General features: G+C 33.0%; 1 long non-coding RNA gene across 1 annotated transcript; it reads right to left on the bottom strand.

Annotated features, from left to right (window-relative positions):
* Positions 1-3,401: 3,401 nt before the first annotated feature.
* Positions 3,402-4,723, bottom strand: LOC143911060 (uncharacterized). The gene is made up of 4 exons (XR_013260525.1): positions 4,558-4,723; positions 4,055-4,141; positions 3,828-3,975; positions 3,402-3,750 (listed from the first exon to the last, which is right to left on the bottom strand). It is a non-coding gene; the product is annotated as an uncharacterized LOC143911060 (long non-coding RNA).
* Between the last annotated feature and the right edge of the window lie 7,934 nt (positions 4,724-12,657).

The raw sequence follows: 12,657 nt of genomic DNA, 5'->3' as shown, positions 1-12,657 counted from the left end.
GTTTCATTGCATTGATTTTCTAATAAGTGTTATAGATTAATTCTTCTTTTTATTTGGAAATATTGAATTTAAAAATGATTCATTTGAGTTATTCAATTATTTGTGTGCAAGCGCATTACACTTTAATTCTTATTTTCAGGGAAGCTTATTAACTTTGATTTCATGTATACAACTTATTATAAATAATTATCATCATATATATAATATCGCTATTCTGTATGTGTATGTGTGTCTGTGTAAGATAACGCTCGCCGTACTATAAGAGCGAAATCATACAGGGAAGAATAGCACGTCGTGTGCTTGGGTACCCGGGTTTTGGGTCTCCTACGTTTCTTCAAATATGGGATACACCGTTATCGATCACTGTCAAGCAAGGATACAATTTTACCGAAAACAATCCAGGGAGGTGATTTTGGGAAGGTATGTGCTGGGCGTTCCATGAATATGTGCAAGGCATTCCACATGTTTAAAACTATCTAAAAAAAAACCATATGCCACGTACATCGCTGTGTATTTTTCACCCTAAAGGTCTGAACGCACTATGCGTCAGTCGACCGATACGACACGACACGTCAGTACGCTACCAAATATTGTTTGTATGAAATTGTATGAGACATCACGCACTACGCGTCACGCGACAGAGTTGCCTGTTGTATCAACTTTGCCGTGCCGTGTCGTGCGGTAGCGGTCGACTGACGCATAGTGCGTTCAGACCTTAATAATCGTTTCGATTCTACATATGTACGTCACAGCTAAAACACTGCAAACAAAACGTCCGAATGTAATAGCGAAAGACAACTTCTATATATACTGTTTGCTACCAATGCTTCCTCTGGGCTAATAGACGGCGCCAGAGAAATGTAATATTAATAGAAGTGGCTTTAGGTGTTCTTTTGTTGTCAAGTGACATTCTGCCAAGGGCTCTTCTATTCTTATTACATCTCTCTGGACGGCGGTGAGCATTTAGAGCCATCTATTGAAAATTTATTTAATTTTTCTATTGGTGTTTTATATTGTTTATATGTAAAACGGTATATGTAGGTAGGTACGTAGTTTTTACCTTTTTTTCATATTAAACAATTAAATATTAATATTAAATTAAATATATTTAAAAGGTATTTGAAAAAAATTCAACCGCGTCCGGATCGAACACAGTACCAACACATTTCTTTTAATTTTTTTTATTTATTTAATAACTTCATATGCCAACACTCATGCGATAATATTTCATCGGGTACAACATTAGCATACATATAATATTATTACAATATTTCTTGTTCACTCATAAGGTCTGACCGCACTATACGGCCGTCGACTGCTGCAGCACGACACAACACGCCAAAGTTGATACAAAAGGCAACTCTGTCGCGTGACACGTAGTGCGTTATATCTCATACAATTTCATACAAACAATATTTGGCCGCACGCTGCCGTTCGTGTCGCAGACGCATAGTGCGGTCGGACCTATAGACTTTCTTAATTTTAAATTAAACAATCAAATTTCAAATTTATATACATCTAATATATAATTTCGAAAGAGACTTTGTGAGCAGAGAAATGTTATAAACATTTCTCTGTTTGTAAATATGTAATGTTGGTTGGTAATATCGAAAATAAATCAAACTTTCTATGACGACGATTCAATATATTTTTTTTCAATCGAAATTAATTTAATAAAAAATACAAATAAATATTTACTATTAGATTCGCCACGTTTAATTTGTTTATATTACAAATATTGAGCGAAGCCGGGTAAAACAACTAGTATATGATATATTATAATAAAATATGTATATCTACTGCTCTTTAGTACATTATTGTTTCATTTGAATAAGAATATAAGTGTATGAAATCAAACCTATTATAACGCTGAAAAGAAAACTGTAGTCTAGTGAGAAAAAGCTTACAGCATTTATTTTCAAGTATTTGTGTTCAACCACTCTTCCAAATTTTTCCAACACTGTAATGTCCTTGTCTTCTACAAAATTATAAATGTCATTAAGTTAACTCTAATAAGATTTCACATGTGCATTTAATTTTGACAAATAACTTACCAATTTCTGCCGACGTATACAACTTGCTGATGATGAAGGTAGTTTTGTTGATTTGATCATGTAATACTTCACAAGCCGTTGTCATTGCAATTAATCTAAACATATGGTAAATAGACCATGTCAAAGAACTAAGCTTTCTATAATCCTCCTAAAATTATTACACGCAATAATTGAAAAACACGTAAAAATCCTATATTCAGAACAAACACAGCACATTCATTTCTTACATAATGAACAGATACATAATTAAATACAACCGCTGGATTTATATTTGAAAGAAAAGCACTAAATAATACGATTCCCATCAACAATGCCTATAATTTGATAATTTACAAATTACAATATATATGTACACAAGTTTATTTATCAATTCCACAATATTTAATATACCATAAGGCCATAGCATGTATTGAATTCATTCACAGCTTCTACCAATCGATTATGAACAGAAAGAAGTGTATGCAAATTTATTTCATCACTATTATAGTGTCCTGTAAATTTACTGATCCTCCAAAGTCTCAACAATATCCCATCCTGCTCGTCGAAACCAATCAATTGTTTCGATTTTAATGTACCTTTCAATCGATAGGACAGTACTTCAAACCGTCTAGCCACCAAATTGATTTCAAAAATGAATCTCATGATGTGTAGGTCCATTGCAATGCAACTAATATTGTAAGTCACTGAATAAAAACGTGACCAAACCAACTGGTTCGCATAAATTTGAGCTGATCTCAATATGCCATATAGAAAATAAACGGTGCATATGAATAGTTTCAAGTCTTTATTTTGAGGAGTTTTAATAAAATAGATACGCGAGTCAACTTCTAAAAGTATCTCGTATACGTATTTCATTGTTTTAGAGGTGAAAAAGAGATTGCTGACTACAGTCGTGATCAAAACAATGATACAAGAATACTGACACAAAGCAAAAGTCAACGTCAAACACATAGATCCAAAAATTTCGTATTCCTTCATATTTAAGACTGTTTGATAACTAAAAATAATGGCCAATGATAATAACAAAACCAAAGAATAAATCTTGTATAACAATCCAACTTCTTTTATATGATTTTTGTGGATTTCAATTTTCTTCAAACCCACTACGGTGTATAGTATGTTGGTGCATATCAATAAAGTGTATATATTGTCCTGTTCATTCATTGTTAACGCAGATCGTGTTTTATAAACCTATTTTATAACTAAAATTATATTACTATTGAATATTTTTCTTTATTTGAAACCTTAATGAATTAATTGCTTCATATTTTCCATAAGTAGATGTTATAATTATTCTTGATGTCTAATAGTAGATAATGGATTGGATGGAATAATAAAATACATTTAAATTTACACGTCACTCATAACTTGTATTTCTAATTTAGTTAATTTTGAATGACAATCATTTGAATTTTAGAATAAATATGTACACTAAAATGAAATCATATTCTTACTAGCCGGAATCCACATTATGTAGACTTTCAACAATTGAAATATGAATATAAGTATATGTATATATATAGTGATGATGAAATTCATTTCATTTGTATTAAAATAAACGTGTATGATACCAAAGCGACGATCATACTAAAAAGAAAGCTAAAATCCAGTACAAAAAAACTTTTGGCTCTAATCCTCAAATCCTTGTGTTCCAAAACTTTCGCAAATTTCTTCAACACTACAATATCTTCCCTTGCTGAAATTACAACACATTAAATTTGTATGAATATGAAGTTATCTTCATGATATTTAAAATCATTTATAACATCTTACCGATATCGACAGAAGAAAATAATTTGCTTACAATGACTGTTGTTTTGTTAATCTGATTATGTAAAATTTCGCAAACTGTAGTCATGGTAATAACTCTTACAGAATGATACACAGTCCAAGAAATTGAATTCAATTTTCTATAGTCATCCTTCATAGCAAAAAGTAATAATAAAAAAATCATTAAACTTTATAATAGACATTATTATATAATTATAGGTGAAACTTACATAATATGTATTAATATAATCAAAAACTACTGCCGGATTGATATTTGAGAGAAACGCACAAAATATGGAAATCTGAATTAGTAAAATCTGAAAAAAAAAACACGGCATTACAATGTATAAAAACGTATCCACAAGATACCTTATTCAAGTATATAAATATATATAAAAAAAATAAACAAAATTATTCACTACAAATATTGTAATAAGAGCTCTATCATATTTAAATGACAAGAAATAAGCTTTGGGCTCAAGCTCAAAATACATTTGATAAATACATAAACAACTTTCAGGATCTATGACTCAATGGCGGCTCGTCCATACGGGCTGCGGGCTGCAGCCCTCCCAAATAACGTACAAATGCGTGCTATTTTTTGCTGTCCATATGGACTGCGGGCTGCAGCCCTCTCAGTATAGTACAAATTTATGCTATTTTTTTTTTGGCCATATAGGCTGTGGGGCTGCAACCTCCCAGGATAGTACATATGCATGCTATTTTTACTAACCTCTTATACGTTTCACATGGTTTTCGTTTAAATGGTCATTTATTATATCTCTTATCTCTTATCCGATCGTTTTTGTTTGAATTTGATCACTGGTATGTTCAACGAACTACTACAGCCCAATTAATATCTGCAGCCCTCCCACTATGAATTCTTACGAGCCGCCACTGAGTGACATCAATTAAAAAATTCATTGAAACAAAAATTGACACTTAAGACACATTTATGTAAATGTAGTATTTGTGAATACATCCATATATAGGGTGACCGTCACCGCACCGAATGTTAAAAAGTCGAAAATGTTCGTTTACCATGCATACATATGAAAAACGGTTAGTGTATATATATATCAGTGGCGTGCGGTAAAAATCTCTCTCCCCCCGTCGTAAATCCTCACTTAATTTGCGCGAGCAGTATACAAAAGGAACAAGAGGAACAGGCTTTTCCTCCCGTATCCTGCGCGCGCACATTAAACAAGGCTGTATGACAAAAAGAGAGATAATTTCACCGCATGCCACGCATATTATATATACATAGTACTGTTTACCATGCACCATTTTTTATCTTTTGACTAAAGATCTTTAGATTTTTGATCTTTGCTTTCCGATATTTGCTTTTTCGGGCTTTTCACTTTCGGTCCCGTGAGGTAGACATAGATATTTCATTGTTTATTGTTTTGAATTCCAGCTTACCATAAGACCATAGCATGAATTTAAGTTATCAATAACTTCAACCAAATTATTATGCATTGATAATAGCTTCAGTAGCTGTTCTGTCTTTGATTCCATTTTTTTTTTATTTATTTTATCTGCATGTATGTCTTTGACTGCCCATACGCGTATTAATACACCATCTTGCTTATCAACCTCATTCGACACTGAACAATATCTATTCAAACACTGATTCAACACTTCGAATCTCCTAGACACTGCATTGATTTCTAATATGAATCTTATAACCTGTATGTCCATTATTACACCGCAAACGATGTAAGTTTGGTTGTAAAGTTTTGACCAAGAAGTATGTATCCAAATTTGAAAAATCTTCAATACCAAATATACGAAATAAACCCTCATAATTGACTTTCGTATACCTTTATTCTGTTGCGTTTCGATGAAATGAATGCGTGAATCAAATTTCAATAACAATGAATACATATGTTTCGTTACGGCAGTATGAAATATCATGGCGTTGAACAAAGTGGTAAAAAAAAATACAAGAAAAGACAATTGAGACAAAATATAAGTCATCCTTAAAGAATCGGAATTGTACTTCTTGTTAAATATTATAAAATTAATAACTGTAGTCCATATGAATGTGTACGTCATAATGAAGTTAAAAATTAGCCCAAATGCTTTATATTTTTTTCCGGCTTCTATTATATCCTGCATTTCGATTTTAACTTTTTGCAACCCGAATATCCACAGAACCACATTAGTCCAGTACAAAATTGTATATATATTATCCTGATCCATTTCTTTCAATGTCAATCACTGACTATTTCTACTTTAAAAAATTTTTTGATATATAAAGATATTATTTTTTTTATTATTGGTAGAAAATCAATAAGTAATTTCGTTAATCAATTCTCTATCATGATTCCAACAACATGCCATTGAATTAGATATGTATTTTAAAAAGTGCCATTATTGAAATTAAATTGTTGAGGACACAATAAAAAAAATATTTTTTCTAGTGACAATATAAGAAATGTAAAAAAATTATATCATGCATAATATATTAGTATATGTATATACATATAATCAAGTTTAGGTAATTTGTAAAATTTACATATGTAATTGAACACTTTAAATAATTTATTTAATCGATGTACTATCGTACAAGCAATTATTATCATAATGTATTTCATGCTTCACCTGTATGGAATAACGCCTCGAATACTAACCTTTCCAAGCTCCAAGTAAAACAAAATAAGTCCCTAAAAATAATTTATATTACACCCATATATACTAACCTGAAAAAACTGCATGCCATAAATAATATTCCGTTTGTTACAGACATTACTAACAAACTAACCAGTAGATTCTATGACGGAATCACTAATAACCATACTAACACACTTGTGAAGAGTATCGGTGATTACAAGAAAATGTCTATACCCTTCAGGTATAAACACAGATTACCTAAACACAATCTGCTTTAGGTCATCGACTTTAGTGAGTCTTTAATTAATATTATGTATTAGATGTATTATGAACATTTATAAGGATTGTAAATAGGTTTTTGAGCTATTTTTCCTATTATGCTTTAGATTAACATTAGAATAATATTATACTGTGATTACTAACCAAATTAAATTAAATTGTAAAATAGATAATGATCAGTAGATCAGTAGCTATTAAAATAGATATAACATGTATTGTGAACATAATTTCGTAATAATAAAAAGCATTTAAAAATCAAATAATGTATTTCATACATTATTCACATTTGTGAGTGAAATCCTACTATTTCCCTAGAGATAACATTGGTACCATTTAGTATTGTAGCGTATACTAAAAAGAGCCGCCGGTTAAGTGCAATCGGATTAGGCCGAGGCGGATCCCTGGCACTGTGCGACCGTTATAATTGGTTTCGAGGATTATCTGCAGACTAAGTGCAAGTAGGCTAAACAATGGCCACCGAATTGGCGTAGTAGCGGCACTCGGTCGCATTCCCGTGGAGTTCTCAGAAGTGACCGATAGCGTGGGACTGAGTGTCGTGGTAATACATATCCGGGTACATGCCTAAAAAATAGGGAAGTAACCGGACGTCGAAGATGCCCTGAGAGACCTTTCCTTTATAAGGCGGTACTATCAAGGCGATATCAAGACATTCTGGACGGAGCACTGCCAGTGTGTGTATCTCCTTAATCACCAATAAATGCTGTGAAACGACTTTGGCCTTTTACTTGGATCCTCCACCCACCCCTTCGCAACAGCATTATATATACATGCATACAGTCGTGGACATAAAAAAAGCCGGATGACTGCATATTACATTCAATTTGGGTTTTTTCCCAGAATTATGTCTCGATTGTTTTCATTTTTATTTTGGGGTATGGCTAGGGTTGCCATAATTGTCAAGCATTGATACGGGACATTTAAGTGCTACATAAATAAAACATGGAAAAGTAGGTAGGTAAAAGTTTATTTTAAAAAATTAGCCTTTTTTAGCCCAATCGTATTTTAACGATGATTTAACTTTTTCAATTAAATCGTTTTCCTCTTTTACATGATGATAAAATTGGGCGCAAGTCATTTTAAAATTATACTGGCAAACCAAAATTGCCTCAACTGTCTCAACTGCCAGCTTATTTATTTCATCCGACCATTGTGTTGGCATCAGAAAAAATATCCTCTCCACATTGGCATTGTGGGCTGGAATGGCAAATATATACTCACATAGTTTTATTAAACATGACTTCTGTTCAATATACTTGGTATCTCTAAAAAAATTTCAGCCATTTCTCTTCCATACTCAATTTCAGCGTTGTCTCCCAGTTTTCGTTGGTATTATTTTTATTTAAATAATCTTTTAAATATACAAACTGGTTGAAAAGAAGGTCATTGTTTCCAACATCGATGTTCCTTACTTGCAAGTATTCAACGGTTCGTAATATTTCCCCCCATTCAGAAACTTGCGTGAGAGTCATCCAATCGAAAGCATTAATTTTTTTGAATTATTGGGACACTTATCAATGTATTCCACAGCAGTGCTAAAGAAATCGACAGTCTGTTTTTGTAGAAAAGATTAGGGAGAAAACGGGACAAATTGTAATACGAGACCAAGTAGTGAAATACGGGACATGTCCCGTATATACGGGACGTATGGCAACCCTAGGTATGGCACACTGCAGGTGCCTGATATTTGAGATAATGCAAATTTTAAAAGTTCGGTAGTTTTTTGTTAGACGCCACCGCGCAAACATTTCGCAAAAAATGGATAACTCGAAGATGTCGATTGTTGTAAAATCAAAAATTATTACGTTATTCCAAGAAAATCTTTCTATGCGTGAAATATCTCGTCGAGTGGGATTTGGAGAGAGCTTTGCTCGTCGATTTTTGAAAAAATATCGAGAAACTGTTAGGGCGCGATCACACAGCGAGGGAGCGGTATGCTGTACGCAGGATATTTTTTTTTAGATAGTTTTAAACACACACAAAAAATAGGGTCATACCCGGTATGATACGCCGGATCTTGCGGGATCGTGCGGGATCGGAGCGGTCTCGTTGAAATTCTATAGAATTGTTTATACTAACTTGACGGTGATATATACCAATTCGTCGACCCTCGGACGACGCTTGACAGTGATCGATAACGGTGAATATCGGAGTATGAATATCGGCCACACCAGCCTTCCCAAAAAGCTGTTTTTACGCTTAAAATTCTAATTAAAATCTAATTGCTTTTACAATCATCGACAGGCATTGGACTGTCGATGATTGTAAAAGAGTTGTATTCTCTGAAAAATCGAAGTTTAATTTCTTTTGGCAGGATGGGATGCGCATGGTTCGTCGGAAAGTTGACGAAAGATACCGCGCAGAATGCATTTCTCCGGTCGTTGCGCATTCACCTTATTTAATAGTTTGAGGGTGTATGACCGCATATGGTGTAGGATCCCTGACAATTATTGAGGGAATAATGAATGCAGAAAAGTACAAAAATGTACTTTTAAATTTTGAAATTCCAACTTCAAAAATCGGATTTATCAAAACGATTCTACACCATGCCATCGCGCTCGAGCCTCGAGTAAAATTTCGATTCTCTGTGTCTAAATCTTTTACTAAATGATTCATAATATCCCTTTTCACTTACATATCACAGAATTGTGTACAAAAGAATATACTAGGCATAAAATCACCAGAATGACCGGGAAACAATCCAGATCTGAATCCGATCGAAAACCTATGGGCGTTTTAAAGAGAAAATTGGCAAAACGACGGACATCAAATGTCGTAGAATTGCGTAAAAATATAACCGAAACTTGGGAGAATGATATTACGATGGAATGTTTAAAGTCACTGTACGAAATCAGTGCATATTGGCGATTATTCAAAATCGAGGCATAATAAAAATAAAGTAAAAACACTTGCCACGTGCATCGCTGTGTGTTTTCGCCCTTAGTGACCATTTGTACCACGTGTCCCTTTCCGAATTTAACTCTTCATAAATTAATCCAATCTTTTTAAATAATTCTATTCAAAACAAAACTTCTCCTTTAGTTAAAATATTGCCAATCGCCAAAAAGTAAAATATTATATAGTAATTGTATAAAAAACGTAAATATGTAGATATCAGTCAAAAACTCACCACAATAAAATTTGAATTCATCATTTCAACCACCTCCTTCAGTTTGCTGTACACAGAAATATATTTGTACACATCTTCACTGTCTAGACATTCTAATCTATTTGGAGTCAATTTATGCCATCTTCCTCGTCGATATTGATGAGCCGTTTCGAAATTCTTCTTAAATGGCAATTTAAAACTTCAAATCTTCGAGCCACTAGATTAATTTCCAAAATCCACATAATCAATTGTAGATCCAATGTTGTTAGGCATACTTGATAATGTAGCATATGGAAACGAGACCAAGTCAAACTATGTATATACGTTTGAATAGATCTAATTATGACGTAAAACAGGTAAGTGCCGATTAGCAGTTTTTTAATACCTCTGTTCTGTTTTGTGCTATTAAAATCAATGCTTGAATCAATATTTAATAAAGTATTGTACATATCTTTATTGCTTTTGGAACAAAAAACAATATTTATTAACACAGTTGTAAGATATTGTTGCGTAGGGGTGGGTGGAGGATCCAAGTAAAAGGCCAACAGTCGTTTCACAGCATTTATTGATGATTCAGGAGATACACGCAGTGTCACTGCTAAGTCCAGAATGCATTATATCGCCTACGTACCGCCTTATAAAGGGTAGATCTCTCAGGACACCTAATCTGTTTACCTGTTGTATAGTCACGTATTCGGATATGTATTTCCAAGACATTGGGTCTTCCCGTACCAATTCTGAGAAATAACTAATAACGGTCATTGTTTAGCCTAAATGCACTTAGAGTCCAGATATAATCTTTGGAAGTAAGTGCATGCATTTAGTTAATCCGATAACAGATATCCGTTGGTCTAAGTACAATTCGCTCAATCCACGGCGTACGTAACAATATGTTGCGAAACAAGTAATAAAATTTAGTGTAAAAGTTGTCGCTATAGACAGACACGATATAATGAAAAAGTCTTTATATATACTCCAAATCGAAAGAATGGTCACAGGCAACAAAAAAAATATTGAGTATATCTTGTATTTAATACCGAGATCGTTTATATGTGTTTTGTATATTTCAACTTTTTTTAAGCCAAAGATATATGAAATCACATTTGTACACATTAACAAAGTAAATATATTGCTTTTGATAACCATTTTTTTTAATTCAAATTATTTTTATATTTACACAAATATTACTGCATACTTTTGCATTTTATACGTACACAAGCCCATCATGACCTAAGAGCACAAAGTGATATGTCAATATTTCAAACGAAAATTTACTAATAAAAGTCCCCTTTATTAAATTAAAATTTTATTGATCACCAAGTAATTGTATAGCATTAATTAATTTCATACATTAGCTATTTTGATTATGATGTTTTGAATAATATTCTGTTATTAAATGGAATTCTGATTTGTATTCAATTAAATAATATTTAATTTAAATATATTATCATAAAAATACATATAATATATGTATATAAAAAAGGATGCGATGTATGTGACGGACACATGAACAAGTATGGAGATTTAAAAAAAAAACAATTTTTTAAATACCAGAACATTATGCATAGGGATGTTGCGAGACGACCGATCGTGTCGAGGAGACGCAGGAAAGCGGGGTAGCGGGGAAGTGGGGATCTGAGCGTCTGACATGTGCTCCTGATATTGAGTGAGTTGGAACATGTGGGGTCAGCGTCAGATGCGCTGCACGGGAGCTTACACATACATACATATCCATGAAGACACATAATAATTAGCATTTCAAATTGTATTTGATGGAACGAAAATCAAAATGAATTGTTAAACACACATTTACATATACATAAATACTAATACATGTATAATTAAAAGCATATTGCTATTTATTACATTGAATGCAATCTTCATATATTTACAATAAGGACTTTGATCCGTGGCTGTCGACCGTGATCTCCAAAATGAAGTTGTTACTGTGGTGTTGCTGAATATATTTATGTCTCCATTACGACGACAGCAAAATCGTAAAGGCATCATGCATCCATGACTTGGTTGGTACAACGTGTGGGAAATATCTCTCTTCCAAATTTTCCTCCTCAACACCATTAGTCACTATAAGGGCCGGGTCGCACCGTGCGACTTGCGAGCGACTTGGTTAAGGGTGACCAGACCAATGTATGCAGGTAGATGGAACATGCCACACCCGCAACTTGTTTGTCGCACACATTTCCATACATTTTTTCATGTAGCGCAACTAGTCGGCCGACAAAGTTGCACGGTGCGGCCCGGCCCTTAGTGTCTCAAGTCTGTGTCCCCACTTCTCACCACGTGTCCAAAGAACTGAATATTTTTGCGAGACTACAATCCATTTTCAAATCTGAGATGAGTTAAATTTTTTGTAACGAAATATTAATCTTTTTTTAATAATTTCTAAGCTTTTCACAAAAAGCTTATTTCATTTGTATTAAAATGAATGTGTAGGACACCAAAGCAATAGCCATGCAATAAAGCAAGCTGTAATCCAGTGTCAAAAAACTTTTAGCTCTGATTTTCAAATTCTTGAATTCTAGAATTTTTGCGAATTTCTCCAATACTTCAACATTTTCATTTCCTAAAATTACAAAACTATTAAGACTAAAAAAAACTAAAAAAAAATTTAAAATAGCATTAACATTTGTAGTAATTTCAATTAGTACTACAAACGTCAATGTGTGTTATTGAACAATAAGTCGTAATTTATTATAATGGTTACTTGCCAATATCAATGGATGAAAATAATTTGCTAACAATAACGGTTGTTTTGTCAATCTGACTATGCAAAATTTGGCATACTGTGGT

Source organism: Arctopsyche grandis, chromosome 4 (genome assembly GCF_051622035.1).
Source record: "Arctopsyche grandis isolate Sample6627 chromosome 4, ASM5162203v2, whole genome shotgun sequence".
Taxonomy (NCBI): domain Eukaryota; kingdom Metazoa; phylum Arthropoda; class Insecta; order Trichoptera; family Hydropsychidae; genus Arctopsyche; species Arctopsyche grandis.
The sequence above is the reverse complement of the archived record's forward strand: the minus strand, read 5'-3'. Positions and strand labels throughout refer to the sequence as shown.